Source organism: Chiloscyllium plagiosum, unplaced genomic scaffold, assembly GCF_037043375.1.
Source record: "Chiloscyllium plagiosum isolate Xiang-an unplaced genomic scaffold, Cpla_swu_hap1 HiC_scaffold_7, whole genome shotgun sequence".
NCBI classification, from domain to species: domain Eukaryota; kingdom Metazoa; phylum Chordata; class Chondrichthyes; order Orectolobiformes; family Hemiscylliidae; genus Chiloscyllium; species Chiloscyllium plagiosum.
The window spans coordinates 63,876,254-63,891,800 of record NW_028270145.1 but is presented as its reverse complement, the minus strand read 5'-3'; the positions used below and the strand labels follow the sequence as shown (position 1 = coordinate 63,891,800).

General features: G+C 40.7%; 1 protein-coding gene across 5 annotated transcripts in view; it reads right to left on the bottom strand.

Annotated features, from left to right (window-relative positions):
• pkp4 (plakophilin 4) overlaps positions 1 to 15,547 on the bottom strand; it is a 276,311-nt gene that overhangs the window by 211,563 nt on the left and 49,201 nt on the right. The window contains exon 1 of one of the 5 annotated variants that reach the window (XM_087989073.1): positions 2,353 to 2,371. The exons of the other annotated variants lie outside the window; for them this stretch is intronic. The gene's annotated coding sequence lies outside the window, so the exon portion shown is untranslated. Of the gene's footprint in view, positions 1 to 2,352; positions 2,372 to 15,547 lie in introns of those variants that run through there. 5 annotated transcript variants of the gene reach the window in all.

The window sequence follows — 15,547 nt, the reverse complement described above, 5'->3', positions numbered from 1 at the left end:
ACACTCTGGATTTCTAATAACTCTTCCTTGTGAACCTCAATCACACCCAGTCTAGTAGCCTGTATCTCAGTAATCTCCTCAACAACATTGTCGTTTTCTAGAGTGAATACTGTCAAAAAATATTCATTTAGTGCTTCCCCATCTCCTGACTCCACACACAACTTCCTACTACTATCCTCAATTGGCCCTAATCTTACTCTCATCATTCTTTTGTTCCTTAAATACCTATAGAAAGCCTTCGGGTTTACCCTGATCCTATCCACCAACAACTTCTCATGTCTCCTCCTGGCTCTTCTGAGCTCTCTCTTTAGATCTTTCCTGGCTACCTTGTAACCCTCAAGCCCTAATGGAGCCTTCACATCTCATCCTAACATAAGCCTTCTTCCTCTTGAAGAGAGATTCCACTTCCTTCGTAAACCACGGCTCTCGTGCTCTACAGCTTCCTCCCTGCCTGACAGGTACAATCTTATCTAGGACACAGCAGCTTTTCCTTGAATAAGCTCCACATTTCTAATGTGTCCATCCCCTGCAGTTTCCTTCACCATCCTATGCTTCCTAAATCTTGCCTAATCGCATAGTTATTGCCTTTCCCCCAGCAGTAACTCTTGCCCAGTGGTATACACCTATCCCTTTCTATCACTAAAGTAAAAAAATACAGAACTGTGATCGCTATCACCAAAGTGCTCACCTACTTCTGATTCTAACACCTGGCCGGGCTCAGTACCCAGTATCAAATCTAATGTGGCTTTGCCCCTTGTTGGCGTGTCTACTTACTGTGTCAGGAAGTCCTCCTGCACACACTGGACAAAAACTGACCCATCTATAGTACTTGTACTAGTGTTCCCAGTCAATATTTGGAAAGTTGAAGCCCCCCAATGACAACTACCCTGTCTCTCTCACTCCTATCGAGAATCATCTTTGCTCTCCTTTCCTCTACATATCTGGAACTATTCGGAGGCCTGTAGAAAACTCCCAACAGGATGACCTCTCCTTTCCGGTTTCTAACTTCAGCCCATACTACCTCAGTTGACGAGTCCCCAAACATCCTTTCTGACCAACAATGCCATATCTCCCCCTCTTACCACCTTCTCTGTTCTTACTGAAACATCTAAATCCTGGAATCTGCAACACCCATTCCAGTCCCTGCTCTAACCATGTCTCCGAAATGGCCACAACATCGAAGCCCCAGGTACCAACCCATGCTGCAAGTTCACCCACCTTATTCCAGATGTTCCTGGTGTTGAAGTAGACACACTTCAAAGCAACTTCTTGCTTGCCAGTGCCATCTTGCGCCCCTGAAACTTGATTTTGGATCCCTACTCTCAACCTTTTCTATATTTGAACTACAATTTTGGTTCCCATCCCCCTGCTGGATTAGTTTAAACCCACCCCAATAGCCTTAGCGAACTTCCTCCCCAGGATATTGGAACCCCTCAGGTTCAGATGAAGACCATCCTGCTTGTAGAGGTCCCACCTACCCCAGAAAGAGCCCCAATTATCCAAGAATCCAAAACCCTCCCTCCTGCATCACCCCTGTAGCCACATGTTCAAGTCCTCTCTCTCTCTCCCCCATTCCTTGTCTCACTAGCATGTGGCACGGGCAACAAACCAGAGACAACAACTCCGTTCGTCCTAGCTCCAAGCTTCCATCCTAGCTCCATGAACTTCTGCCTTGAATCCCCATCTCTCTTCCTACCTATGTCCCCTCCCCCTTAAGGATTCCAAAAACATGATCAGAGACATCACGAACCCTGGCACCTGGGAGGCATCACACCAACCGTGAGTCTCTCTCGTCCCCACAGAACCTCCTATTTGTCCCCCTAACAATGGAGCCCCCAATGACTATTGCTCTGCTCCTCTTCCCCTTCTGAGCAAGCAGGGACAGACTCTGTGCCAAAGCCCTGAACCCCACTGCTTTCCTCTGGAAGTCCCCCGTCAACCACCCCCCCCCCCCCAACAGTATCCAAAACTGTATACTTATTGTTGAGGGGAATGGCCACAGAGGATCCCTGCACTGCCAGCTGGTTCCCTTTCCATCCTGACTGTAACCCATTTGCCTTTTTCTTGTACCTTAGGAGTGACAACTTCCCTGTAACTCCTCTCAATAACCCCTCTGCCTCCCGAATGATCCGAAGCTCATCCAGCTCCAGCTCCAATTCCCTAACGCAGTTTGAGGAGCTGGAGTTGGGTGCACTTCCTGTGGATGTAGTCAGCAGGGACACTAGTGGTGACCCTTACCTCCCACATTCTGCAGGAGGAACATGCAACTGCCTTAACCTCCATTCCCACTATTCTAAATTCCCAAACAGACTGACGAATAAATAAGAAATTAAAAAAAACTCATTATCTTACCAATCTGGCGCACAGGTCCCTTTTTTTTGGTTAGACGAGGATGGGTGGGAGACACTATCAGAGTAGTGTTTCGGGTAACGCAACCACACAAATATATGACTTCCCAGAAGTCCTTCGCTCCTCCCTCGCACCTCTCGGCAAATGGAGGCCCGACTCCTGAGGTAAGTCCCTTTTAAGTTTATAAAATAATGACAGGTATAGATAAAGTTGATGGTAGTCTTCTTTTCCCTAGGTTGGGGAATTTCAAGACTAGAGGGCACAATAAGAAGAGAGGAGATTTAAAAAAGACTCGAGGTAATTTTTTCTTTTTAAAAAAGGTGATTCGCTTGTGGAATGAACTTGAGGAAGTGGTGGATGCGGGTACAATTACAACATTTAAAAGACATTTGGATAGGTAAGGGAAAGGTTTGGAGAGATATGGGCCAGAAGCAAGCAGGTGGAACTAGCTTAATTTGGGATTATGCTCGACATGGACTCGTTGGACTGAAGGGTCTGTTTCCTTGCTGTTGGACTCCAAGGTGTCCTACAAAACCAAAACCTTTAGCCGACAGTATTGAGAGCTGTGAAACTTATAGACATTATGATATACCATAGAATAGAAAGGGAAGACGCATAGCAGACAGTGATATGAAAGGATACAGACTGACAAGAGTTGTGGCAAACTTTCACCCTGAATGTAATATAGCAAGGCGTAATGTTAGTACTCTAGACGGTCTTTAGAACACAATCAATTGAGGTACCGGAAATGACAATGACAAACCTAGCCCCATTAATCCAGCAAAAATCTTCCTTACAAATGTCAGAGCTTATCAAAATTGGGACAGCTATCCCACAGACTAGTCAGACAATTGTGTGACAAGGTAAAACTTTCAGAATCATGCGAAGTCCCAGACACTATCGCTATCCCTGGACATGTTCTCGCCCACCAGGACAGATTCAGGTGATATAACAAGAACAATTTGGGATAAGCAATCAATGAGAGCTCATGGTGTAGGTAATAACATATTAGCATGGAAGAAAATAATAAGAAACTAGGCAAAAATTGGTCTTTTTCAGATTGGCAAGTCAATGGTTCAGGAATCAGTACTGGAATCTCAACTATTTGTAACGGAGAAAAATAACTTGGATGAAGACATTTGCCAAAATTTGCAGAGGCCACAAAGATAGGAAACTAAGTTTTGAAGAGGACATGAACAGGGTACAAAGATACAAATAAGTGAGTGGGCAAAGATGTGATAAAACATGAAATTGTCCACTTTGGCAATAAGAATAAAAACATGCATTACCAAAATGAAAATTTGTAGGGTTGGAAGTGCAGAGAGATCTGGGTACACTACTGCATGAATCACAACAGGTTAGTATGTGGGGACAGCAAGCAATTAGGAAAGCTAATTAAACGTAATTTATTGCAAGCAGTTTTAGCAACGAAAGGTGGTGGTTATGCTTTGTTCACACAGGTCATTGGTGAGGTCACATGTCGAGAACAGTATATGGTATTGGTCCCACTATTTACAAGGAGATTGTAAATGCTTTGGAGGCAGTTCAAAGATGGTTTCCCAGACCAATACCCGGAATAGGTGGGCTATTTTCAGGAAAGGCTGGGCAGGTTAGGCTTGAAATTGCTGAAGTTTAAAAAGAGTAAAGAGACAACTTGATTGAACACAAGATCCTGAGGAATGCTCATAGGGTGGCTGTGAAAAGGAGGTTTCCTCTTATCAGACGTTCTAGAATTGAAAGACCACCATTTAAAAATAGGGGGTCACACAATCACAATGGTAAAAGGTTACTAGAGTACAGGCTGACCTTGATTATCTGAAAGAGACAGGCAGGGTGTATTTTGTTTGGATCACAGAGTTCGGATAACAGATAGCATTTTTACGGAACCTTGAGATCTTGTTCGGATAATCCAAAATTCAGATAATTGACGTTCAGATAATTGAGGTTGTTCTGTCGTGGGAAATGGATTTGTGGTTACAGTCAGATTAGCCATCGTTTTAATAACTGAGGTGGCTCAAGGGGCTGAATAGCCTGCTTCAGCTCCTTATTCATGTTTGTATGTGACAGACTGCACTGGTCACATGCAAAACTATTCACAGAAGCAACTGTTTCACTGCACTCGATTCAATATACTTCATATGCTAACAGTCAGAAAGAACAGGTCAAATTATCCAAAATACGAACTCAAAAAGAAGTGTCACGAAAGACAAGTAACATATTATAGTGCTGTAGCAAAACTGGTAGGTTACTATCAAGAAATTAAAAGATTACACAGGCTTCAGCTGATTCTATTTTGAATACTTAGATATTAAAGAGTTCATTTGCTCTGCTAACCTGGAGGAAATTGGATGGCCCAAGGCTCGAGTGGTATGCCTCTGTCTTACGGGTAGAATGTAAGCAACTTACATTCCCACCCCTTGCCATTCAGAGCCATTTACATGGCCATTTCTTAGTTATTCAGTAAAAAGAATTATATTATTATCCTCACTCAAATCAATAAGAACATTGCAATTAATATTCTGACTACTTCCTGCAGTTATTAAACAATTCACAACAGATCTGGTCATTAAGGGATGATTTACATTACATTGTTTTTGGAAATGTCGTCACCACAACATTGCGTCAAGTGGCATGTGACTGTGGAGGAACGGCTGAGGGTTATGTTATGGGCATTACGAACTAAGGTGAAACTCTTGTGTGGTATAAAGAAGGACTGTTTCCTTTCTTCAGAGAGAGATCTCTTGACATGGGCTTTGCAAGCATTGCAAAGTGTGTTAAGGGTTCCTCCACAGTTTGTACTTGCTTAATAAAATTTTGGTTATCCACAGAAATTGGTGTATTGCAGTTGCATGGATGCGCAAGAATCTCAGGAAAAAGAACCTAATCAGTTACTTCATGCCAACTGAAGAGGATGATACAGTATGGTTGTCCAAAATCTATTTGCTGCATTGATTGAAAAACAAATGCAAATGAGTATTATTAAAATATGAGTCATGGTGCTTCTATACTTAAGCTCTGTTATGCTTTGCCTCTTCTCCTTCACTTTGTGCTCATGATTGAAAATGAGGTGACTTTATTGGAACAGGAGTGGATTGGGTTAATACTCACAGCTAGTTTATTCTTGTTAGGAAGAATAAAATTATAGGTCTTCCCTTTAAAACAGATTAGGAGATCTTTATCTCTGAAGCTCATTGGAGTACAGAGTTCTATTTCAGTGTGGTAGAGGCTGGATCTTTTAAAAATAAAAAACTTATTCTAGGCATAATTCTATAATCGTAGAATCCCTACAGCATGAAAGCAGGCCATTTGGCTCAATAAGTCCACTCCAAAGAGCATCCCACCCAGACCCAAACCCTTACTCTATCCCTAATCCTGCATTTCCCATGGCTAATCCATCTAGCTACTCATCCGTGGACACTTTGGCCAATTGACTTCAGAGTCCAAAAATGTGCAAGTTGAGGAAACCCATGCAAATGCCACAAACAAACAAACATTCACCCGAAGATGTGGTTCAGGTGTAGGGTGTAAGGACTACAGTTGGGAGAAGGTGCAGCTGAGTTGTATGGGGTAAATAGTCGGTTATTCTCAGTTGTTACCAAGGAGCAGTTACATTCGTTAGACCAGCTTTTTAAAAAATTCTCTCATTTTTTCTGGGTGACTATTAACTACAATGGAACCCTCCATATTCAGACTAAAATGAATGTTTTTAGAGGATTCCAGGCAGAGGAATCATCTGCTGGATGATTCAATTTCCTGGTGGAGAAGTCAACGTTTCAGGTCTTCTTCAGGACTAGGAGAGGATGTGCCAACCAAGTCGTACCCTCTACCTGTGTTCACCTATCCCTACCTCACCACCCCGCACCCTCCCCCTACACCAACCTCAGTCCTGAAGAAGGGTTACACCCAAAACGTTGATTTCTCCACCTAATGTTGCTGCCTGGCTTGCTGTGTTCTTCCAGTCTCCTGCTTGTCTACCTTGGATTCAAGCATCTGTAGTTTTTTTTTGTCTCTATTCAATTTCCTGAGCAGTCTCCTTGGAGTTTGTCAAAAATTCCATAGGCCCTGTTGCACAACTCCATCTACACTGTAGAAACTAATATCTGGCTATTGGAAAATCTGGGCCTTTAAGTCACATCATTGCTGAGTTTAAACAATTACTCAGTTATCTGCTGTAATAAACATGGCTTATTTATTTTAGCACAAGGTATTTAAAAAAAGTTACCCAGAGGAGCTCCACTATAGGCAATATACTTCTGGGATCAAATCAAACACATCACGTAAATACAATGTTTAAAAGGAGACTGACTCAAGTTATCTGCTGCAATTCTTTTTGCCTTCTATTCCCAAACCCATTCATATTACCTACAGGTGTCGGATACCCAGCTGATCAGCATTCATATCAAGGCTTAGCTAGCAAACTCCGATTATACATGGAGCAAACACCATGTCTTCATTCTATTCTGCCATTCTGGCTGCCAGTTCAAGTAAAAGAAAAAAAAGTGGAGGACTAAAGATGCTGGAGATCAGTCAAAAAAAGTATGGCACTGGAAAAGCATAGCAGGTCCTGCAGTATCTGAGGAACAGTAGAATCGATGTTTTGGGCATAAACGCTTCATGAAGGGTTTATGCTCGAAACAGACTCTCCTGCACCTTGGATACTGCCTGACCTGCTGTGCTTTTCCAGTGCCACACTTCTTGACTGCTACTTCAAGTAGCCTGGACCACTGGCTTCCTTCTACCTTTGATTAATAACCATGATGTTTTAGCTTCTTGTTCCAATGCACTCTATTAGGCACCTCTTCATCCTACTATGATGTTGCCCTCTCACTTCCTCCTCTCAACCCACAAAAAGAAACAAAAACACAAAAACCACTACTGCAGACAATCTATATTTGGTTGACAGTAATTCGACATATCGGGTGCTAAAGCAGTTGCTTTGGTGCCATTTTTATTTCAGGTTGCTGCTTTTACTACCATCTTTCAGGATTACTTATGATCTCTTGTAGAAATTTCCAAGAGTCCCTCAAAACTGAATGCACCATGACATTCCAGTATACATTCAAAAGTGACGAATTGCTTTATCTGTTAAAACTGCTTTATTCCGTTACCAAACTTCAAATCAGGCTCAGAGACCTGGACTAAGTTTTTTTTAAAAACCAGAAGAATGCTCGTTCAACTTAACTGGAGTTAGCCTGAGCTGTGATTCAGGCTGCATTGACATTTGTTCTTATGCTCAAGAAGCTTAATGCTCTCCCAAGATGCAAAAGATCTGGAAAACTGTCTAATTACTTACTATATAGAAAAGATATAGTAAAAAAGATATCCATTTTTGTTTGTCAAGCACTGTACACGTATCATCTGGTTCTTGACCCTTCTACCAAGGTAGTTTCTTTTCCACCCGTCAGGAATCCTCTTTCTTGAGCATATCTATAAAATTTCCTTTTAACCTTCTCATCTGAACCTTAGCTTGTCCAATCTTATTTAGGTAGCTCAGGATTAATTACAGGGACTATTTCCATGAATTTTCATCTGATCCTTTTGAATACTTTTAAAATGTTCCTGAAGCGCAACACCCAGACTACTACTCAAGACAGAACAAGTCTATTGTATGTCTGTCGTGACCACCTTGTTTCATACTCTAAATGACTCAAATTTGCAATCTGGGCTCCATCTCCACCTATCATTTACTACTCCCATAACACCAGCATACTACTAACTTTTTCATAGCTAAAATTAGCTTTGAAGGGGAGTCACTGAACCCGAAAATGTTAACTGTGCTTTCCATTTGAAATTTCCCTTTCATTGTTAATCTCAAACTTTATTATATACTGGACCCATCAGCTTTGTCTTATGCAGCTGGCAGGGATGTGTACACAGCTACCTTCACAATTTGAAAAAAAAAGTCATTTCTGCATAGTGGGGTTGGTCAGGATGGGACTGGAGGATCACCATGCCTCGGATGTGGGGAGAGTTTGAGAAGTAGAGTCCTTCATGGTAACCTCAGCTGGTGCAGGAACAGAACCCACGCTGTTGATGTTACTTTGCATTGCAAGCTTGCCAGTCAATTGAGCTAACCGACTCCACGTTCAAACAGTAATGAAGAGTTCGCAAAACGTTCTGTATAAAATCAGTCACAAACATTTTAATATAATGAATGGTGTGGATCAGTGATTAGTCAAGTTACTAACATGCAAATTTCCTCAAAGCAACATCCCAAAAGTTCTTAACTGTGTTTTGCTGGATTAGACTTGCCTTTTCAAATACCACCCAAGGATGCTTCTGCCCCAAGGCAGTTCTGAATTTTTTTTTTGCAAGAATTTCTTTTTCCAGGTCATAAAGTTTCATTGCTATTAACTATTTTTTAGCTGAAAGGATATGTAATCAGGTTCCATATCTGCAATTTCACCTAGATGCAGTGAAGAAGTAGTAGTTGCTAATCCAGGAAACTTTGTTCACTTCCTATTTTATTAAAGCCCTTGCCAAATCTTGTTTGATTAAAAAAAATTAGTGTACTAAATCGTGTGGCTGAACTTGCAGGTTAGTAACTTGACTAATTACTAGTCACTGATCCAGGCCATTCATCATATCAAAATCACTTAGTTCAGTTGACTAGCTCGCTCACAATGCAAAGTAACATCAACAGCGTGGGTTCAGTTCTCCCACTGAGGTTCCCGAAGGTCTCAACTTCTCAACCTCTCCTCACATCAGAGGAATGTCAACCCTCCAGTTAATCACTACCTGTCCCATCCCAACCTACCCCACGTAAATGACTAATTTTTTTAGGCTTGTGAAGGTGGCTATTCACATTCCCATCCTGAAATGATAGCAAGGCCAGTATAATGGTGCATAAGACAAAACTGACACATTCAATAATTCATTATTAATTTCAAAATCAGATGGGAATTTCAAATAGGAAGCACAGTTAACATTTTGGGTCCAGTGACCCTTAGAAGAAATTTTAGCTAGGAAAATGTTATGTGCACTGAAGATGGTATGAGGGGAAAGAGTAAATGATAGGTAGAGATGGAGACCAGATTGCAAATTGAGTCATTTGAATATGAAACAAGGAAATGATAGACATTCAACAGACTTGTTCTGTCTTACGAGTATTCTAGGCACTGTACTTCAGGAACATCTAAAAAGTGCCTTAGTAATCCAGCCATACAAATCTGAAGAAGCACTAATACAATTTTTAGTTAAAGCATTAAAACACATTCCACTTCAGTGTTGAAATCTGGTATTATTCGCATTTTTGCGTAGCTGAACTGATATATCAGAGAATCAGGCCATTCGGCTTATCAAGTCCATACTAAACCTCCGAACAACATCCTACACAGACCCAACTGCCTACTCGATCCCTCCATTTTTCATGGCTAACTCACCTAACCTACACAGCCCTGGACACAATGGACAATTTTAGCATGGCCAATCCACCTAAAGTGCACATCTTTAAACTATGGGAAGAAACTGGATTACCCAGAGGGAGGACGCACACACAGAATTGAACCTGTGCCCCTGCTATGAGGCAGCACTGCTAACCACTGTGGCAATTGATTGGTATGGCTTCCTCAACATCCAGATTGCTAAGCAGCAGCCAACAAGTTGCATTTAATTTGGCTTATCTTCCATTCTGAGGACAAATAGCTTTCACTTGCTGAAAACAGCATTACAGCTTCCCCAGTAACGTATTACTGAAACGCTGATTTCATTAGAGAAATTTGGACTAGAAATATTCATGATTCAATTTCTTATTTGAGCAAGATTGAACATCTTACACAGTGACAGTTAGGACAATACAAATTTCCTTGGGTACTTGAGGAAACAATATATGTACACAAGACAATGCTTGCTACTGAAATGTTTGTCAAATTTCTTCCGTTAAATCATTTGATGCTTGGAACAAACAAGTGGTATTTGCACCTAGCAATGAGATAATGCTCTACCCTAACATTATGCTCATTCACTTAAGCAGTCACCTTAGAAATGAAGTAGTACTCCCTGGATACAAATGAAAACCAGGAACGGAAAACAAAAAAAAGTCAGCAGCACCTTTCAGTTCCGACTATAGTACAGAAACTGACCAAACTCAAAATGAATTCGTAAATAGTCATTCTATAAAGAGCTATTTGTTCCAACAATGGTATGCACAAAAAAGATTAATCTTTTCACTTTCGCCACAGATGCTCTCTGACTTGGGACAGTTTCCAGTAGTTTCATTTATGTTCAATGCTTAGCATCTACAGCATTTATTTTTGCAGCAGCCATATTGCTTCAGTTCCTTCTCATTTGAAAGATTACAAAAATCTTGAATAATTTCAACTGACACAAGAGTAGTTCATGCTAAGTTACATATGCTGGACTGGTGCATATCAAGTTAGTGAAAAATGTGCATGCTAGTATCAACTAGATGACAAAATACCTTGAAAGCAGTATTCTGATCTGAAAAGCATTTTCTGATCATTTAATAAAAAGGTCTCTTTAATAATGAAACAAAATTACAGAACTGGTCTGGTACTGAGTTATCAAATCATTGAAGACCCATCTAAAATAATACCTCAAGTAATTTCAACTGCAAATAATCAAAAAGGGACAGATCTTTCAGAACCTATTCCACACCAGAAGAGAAGTTCGGATTCTGCTAGATAACAAGTGAAAATAAATAAGGCCACACATTAAAGGATTTAATTACCAAAGTTTAAGAAATCCTGACAAAGTTCATCACCCTTCCTTTGAATAACAAGTGATGGATGTTTATAAGGTTTGGGTTGGCAATGTTTCTCACAGTTTATCACCGAAGTATCCAGCCATTCACATTACCAATGTAAATAGCCAAAACAGAATGGTACAGCAACTAGAGAACTGGGCATTGGCCTCTCATATCCACCTGGTATCTAGGCCATGGTACTAAACAGCCAAAGTACATACATGGGGTACCTGATTTAAGAAAATCTAACTTACGAATGCAAGCCCATAGTGATATAATTTTAAAGACTGGACATATGAACACTTTTTGTCATGAACGACTGCTTTATATTGTTCTGTACTGCGAGCCGATGTACAAGCGGACTCTGATATGGAACCCACTTGCAACACAGGACTGCCTTTTTTTTTGCACATGACCGGAATGCTCAATAGCAAACAAACAATCTGCGACAAAGAATTATTGCTCACCTACTCCTGAAAGGAATTTCTCCATTCAACAGACCCAGTGATGCAGACACAAGATTAGAAAGGTGTTGTTCATCAAAATAGCCCTGAAACCCAATAGAGGGTCCATTTAGGCTAGTGGAAAACAGTTACTGAGAAAGTAGTAAAGACTACAACTGCCCCCCAAAATTTTAATTTTTTGCTCACTTGAAATTGGAATATCACAAACATTCTGCCCAGATATAGCAAGCTGTATCATGCTGGTCTCAAGGAAGCTAGGAGAATTTAATGTCACTTATAATTCAGCAAGCACTCGAATTCCTTTGGTAAAAGAGATTAGCACAGTGGCAGGTAACTATTACCAACACCACTAAAAATAAAACTGAAAAGCTATTTGAGTTTTGCTCTGTACTCTACATTTGAGTGGCCTTCACCACTGAAGAGAGAGGTAACACAGCACCAAGACAAAATCAATAGTACCTATACTGAAGTTTCCAAGATTTAGGATTAGGTGGACAGAGGTGAGTTGCTAAACTCGCAAAATCACCAACAGGATACTCCCCATAAAAACTGAAAGAACTACAGCTGCTTAAATTAGAAATAAAAATAGAAATTGCTGGAAAAGCTCAGCAGGTCTGGCAGCATCTATGGGGAAAAAATTAAGAGTTAACATTTCGGGTCCTCTATGTTTATTGGAGGAGTTCTGGTTAGAATGGCATGCGTCCAAGAATTCTTGTCGGCGTCTTTGTTTCACCTGTCCTAGGATGTGTGGGGTGTCCTTCTTTGTCTGTATATATGGAAGCTAGTGATTGTGGGTCATGTCTTTTAGTGGCTAGTTGGTGTTAGTGTATCCTGGTGTCAAGTTTCCTGCTCGTTTGTCCGAATGTAGTTTTTTTTATAAAACACAGTTGTTGTTGTTCTGTTTGGGGAATTTGTGTTCTTGCATGGTATCTTGTAAATTAGGTTAGATTTGCTGGTAGTGTGTAATGGATCCTTTAGTTTCATTAGCCACTGCTTGCGTGTTGGTAGATTCTATCTACTTTCCCTTGGGAAAAAAAAATATCAGAAATGGTATCACCCACCTTAAGAAACCAAGATCTATAAATAGAGATGTGGGACGTATCACCAGCACTTCACCGGGTACTCTCACTGATTATGTTACCTAGTATGGTGACGAAACATGTGAAAATAAATGTCCCAACTCAGCAAGCTAACTTACACCTATTATAAAGGGATATCAACTTGCCCAACAGTAACTGGGGTAATCATTGTGAGACAGGTTTAGAGGGAGAGGGGTTCTATTAAACAATTCCTGGAGAGCTTTCTGACCCAGTACATAGAATGTCCTACCAAAAATGGGGTGATACTGGACTTAATTTTAGGTGACGAAGCCAGGAAAGTGTGGGAACATTTTGCAGACAGTAACCATAAATCAGTTAGGTTCAAATTTGTATGGAAAAGAGTGGCTTGAACTCAAAATTCTAAACTGGAGGGGGGGGGGGGGGGGGGGCGCAAGAGAAGGCCAATTTTATTAAGATTAGGTATGATTTGACTAGAGTAACTTGGGAGCAGAATATTTTATTGACCCTTTCAAAGTAGAATGATTGTAAAGGCAAACAAGTTCCAATAAACAGTGTGAGCAACATCTCCAACAAATCCTATATAAAAAGGGATATACAGGATTGGATAAGGGAGAAAAAGGGAGGCTTATGGTAGATACAAAGGGCTCTAAAAGGAAGTAGAGAATGTGCAAAGGAAAATTTAAAATTAGATGAAAAAAGGGGGCAAGAATAATGGCAGGTAAGAAAGGAAAACCCCAAGCAATATTTTACAAGTTGATTAAAAGGGGAGCTTTTTCACTCGGGAGGGGGATAGTGTCGGTATAGAAATCAGGGAGAAAGATTGTGATCTATTTAAAGAAATTAGCGTAGAAAGAAGATTGAATTCTGAGAAAAGGTCACTCAACCCGAAACGCTAACTGATTTCTCTCCACAGATGCTGCCAGACCGGCTGAGCTTATCCAGCAATTTCTGTTTTTGATTTATAGCATCTGCAGTTCTTTTCCAGAGAAGATGATGGAGTTGACTAGCAGACTTAAAAGTAGATAAATCTCAAGAATCCAGATGAAATGTACTCCAGGCTGTTGAGTGAGGCAAGGGAGGAAATACAAAAGGACACTGAATTTTTTGTTAAAAATCACAACACCAGGTTATTGTCCAACAGGTTTAATTGGAAGCACACTAGCTTTCAGAGCGACGCTCCTTCATCAGGTGATAGTGGAGGGCTCAATCCTAACAGAATTTATAGCAAAAATTTACAGTGTGATGTAACTGAAATTATACATTGAAAAATTGATTGTCTGTTAAGCCTTTCATCTGTTAGAATACAGTGAGTTTCACTTCTTTCATGTGTAAATCACATGTGAGCCCTCCACTATCACTCGATGAAGGAGCGTCGCTCTGAAAGCTAGTGTGCTTCCAATTAAACCTGTTGGACTATAACCTGGTATTGTGTGATTTTTAACTTTGTACACCCCAGTCCAACACCAGCATCTCCAAATCATGACAATTATTTAGAAGAGGTAACCACATGTACTTTTGACAGTCTATGTGGATTTCAGCAGGGCTCTTAAGATCCTGCATAGTAAACTGATAGTGAAATTAAGGGCCCATGGGATCCAAAGGAATTCGGATAATTGATCCCAAATTGGCTGAGTGACAGGAAGCAGACGGTGTTGTTCAAGGGCTCAGAGACTGGAAGCTGGAGTCCAGTGGGATTTCACAGGGATCAGCATTGTGGCCCTTGCTGTTTGTGGTAATCTATAAATAATTAAACTTGAACTAAGTAGTATTGATCAGGTTGACCAGGATCCTATGGAAATTCAACTTAATTTCACTACTTAGAACATAGAACAGCACAGCAACAGGTCAACTACCCACACCCTCTCCTAATTCCTATGAGCAGACCCTTCGGCCCACCATTTTAATGCCATTGTAAACTAATCCAATTTGACTGCATATGGTCCATATCCCTTTATTCTGTGCCTATTCATGTATTTGCGGAAATGCCACTTAAACACTGGTATTGTCTGCTTCTACCATCTCATCTGGCAGCGTATTCCAGGCACTTAGCACCCTCTTAAAAAGAACTTGCCTAACATGTTTAAATATTTCCCCTCTATCATAAACCCATGTTGAGAGAGAAACAGATTCCTGATGAAGGGCTTATGCCCAAAACGTCAATTCTCCTGCTCCTTGGATGCTGCCTGACCTGCTACTTTTGTAAAACAGAAGAGTCTACAAAATTATTGAATATATATTATCTACAGCAACATTGGTAAGTGAAGCTTTAACTCAGTATACCACCATAAAATAAGCTGGATCTCCAACAAACTGGAAACTTTATTAGAAGACTAATATGTGCGATAGAACTTTTTTTTTTTAAGATTAGATTACTTACAGTGTGGAAACAGGCCCTTCGGCCCAACAAGTCCACACCGACCCGCCGAAGCGCAACCCATCCATACCCCTACATTTACCCCTTTTTACCTAACACTACGGGCAATTTAGCATGGCCAATTCACCTGACCTGCACATCTTTTGAACTGTGGGAGGAAACCAGAGTACCCGGAGGAAACCCATGCAGACACGAGGAGAATGTGCAAACTCCACACAGTCAATGCCCGAGTTGGGAATTGAACCCGGGTCTCTGGCGCTGTGAGGCAGCAGTGCTAACCACTGTGCCACCGTATCAATTTTTTAAGAATGGAAAAGACTGAAGACTTTTTTTACTGAAAAGAAATAGCAGCAAAAATGCACATTAAACCAAAGTATACCAAACTTGGTTTTAACCAGCACTTTATCAACTAGCAAATATTTTTGAAATACTACAAAATACCACCACATCCTGGCTGTCAGTAATGTATAACCATGATATGTACAGCCCCTGCCATATGTTTCTATCACTTAGCTTGTCTTTTTACAATGGGTTTAGGAGGCATATTTGATATTTTTACATAAATTTTTTAGAGGAGTGTCAATGCTGCAAAGCA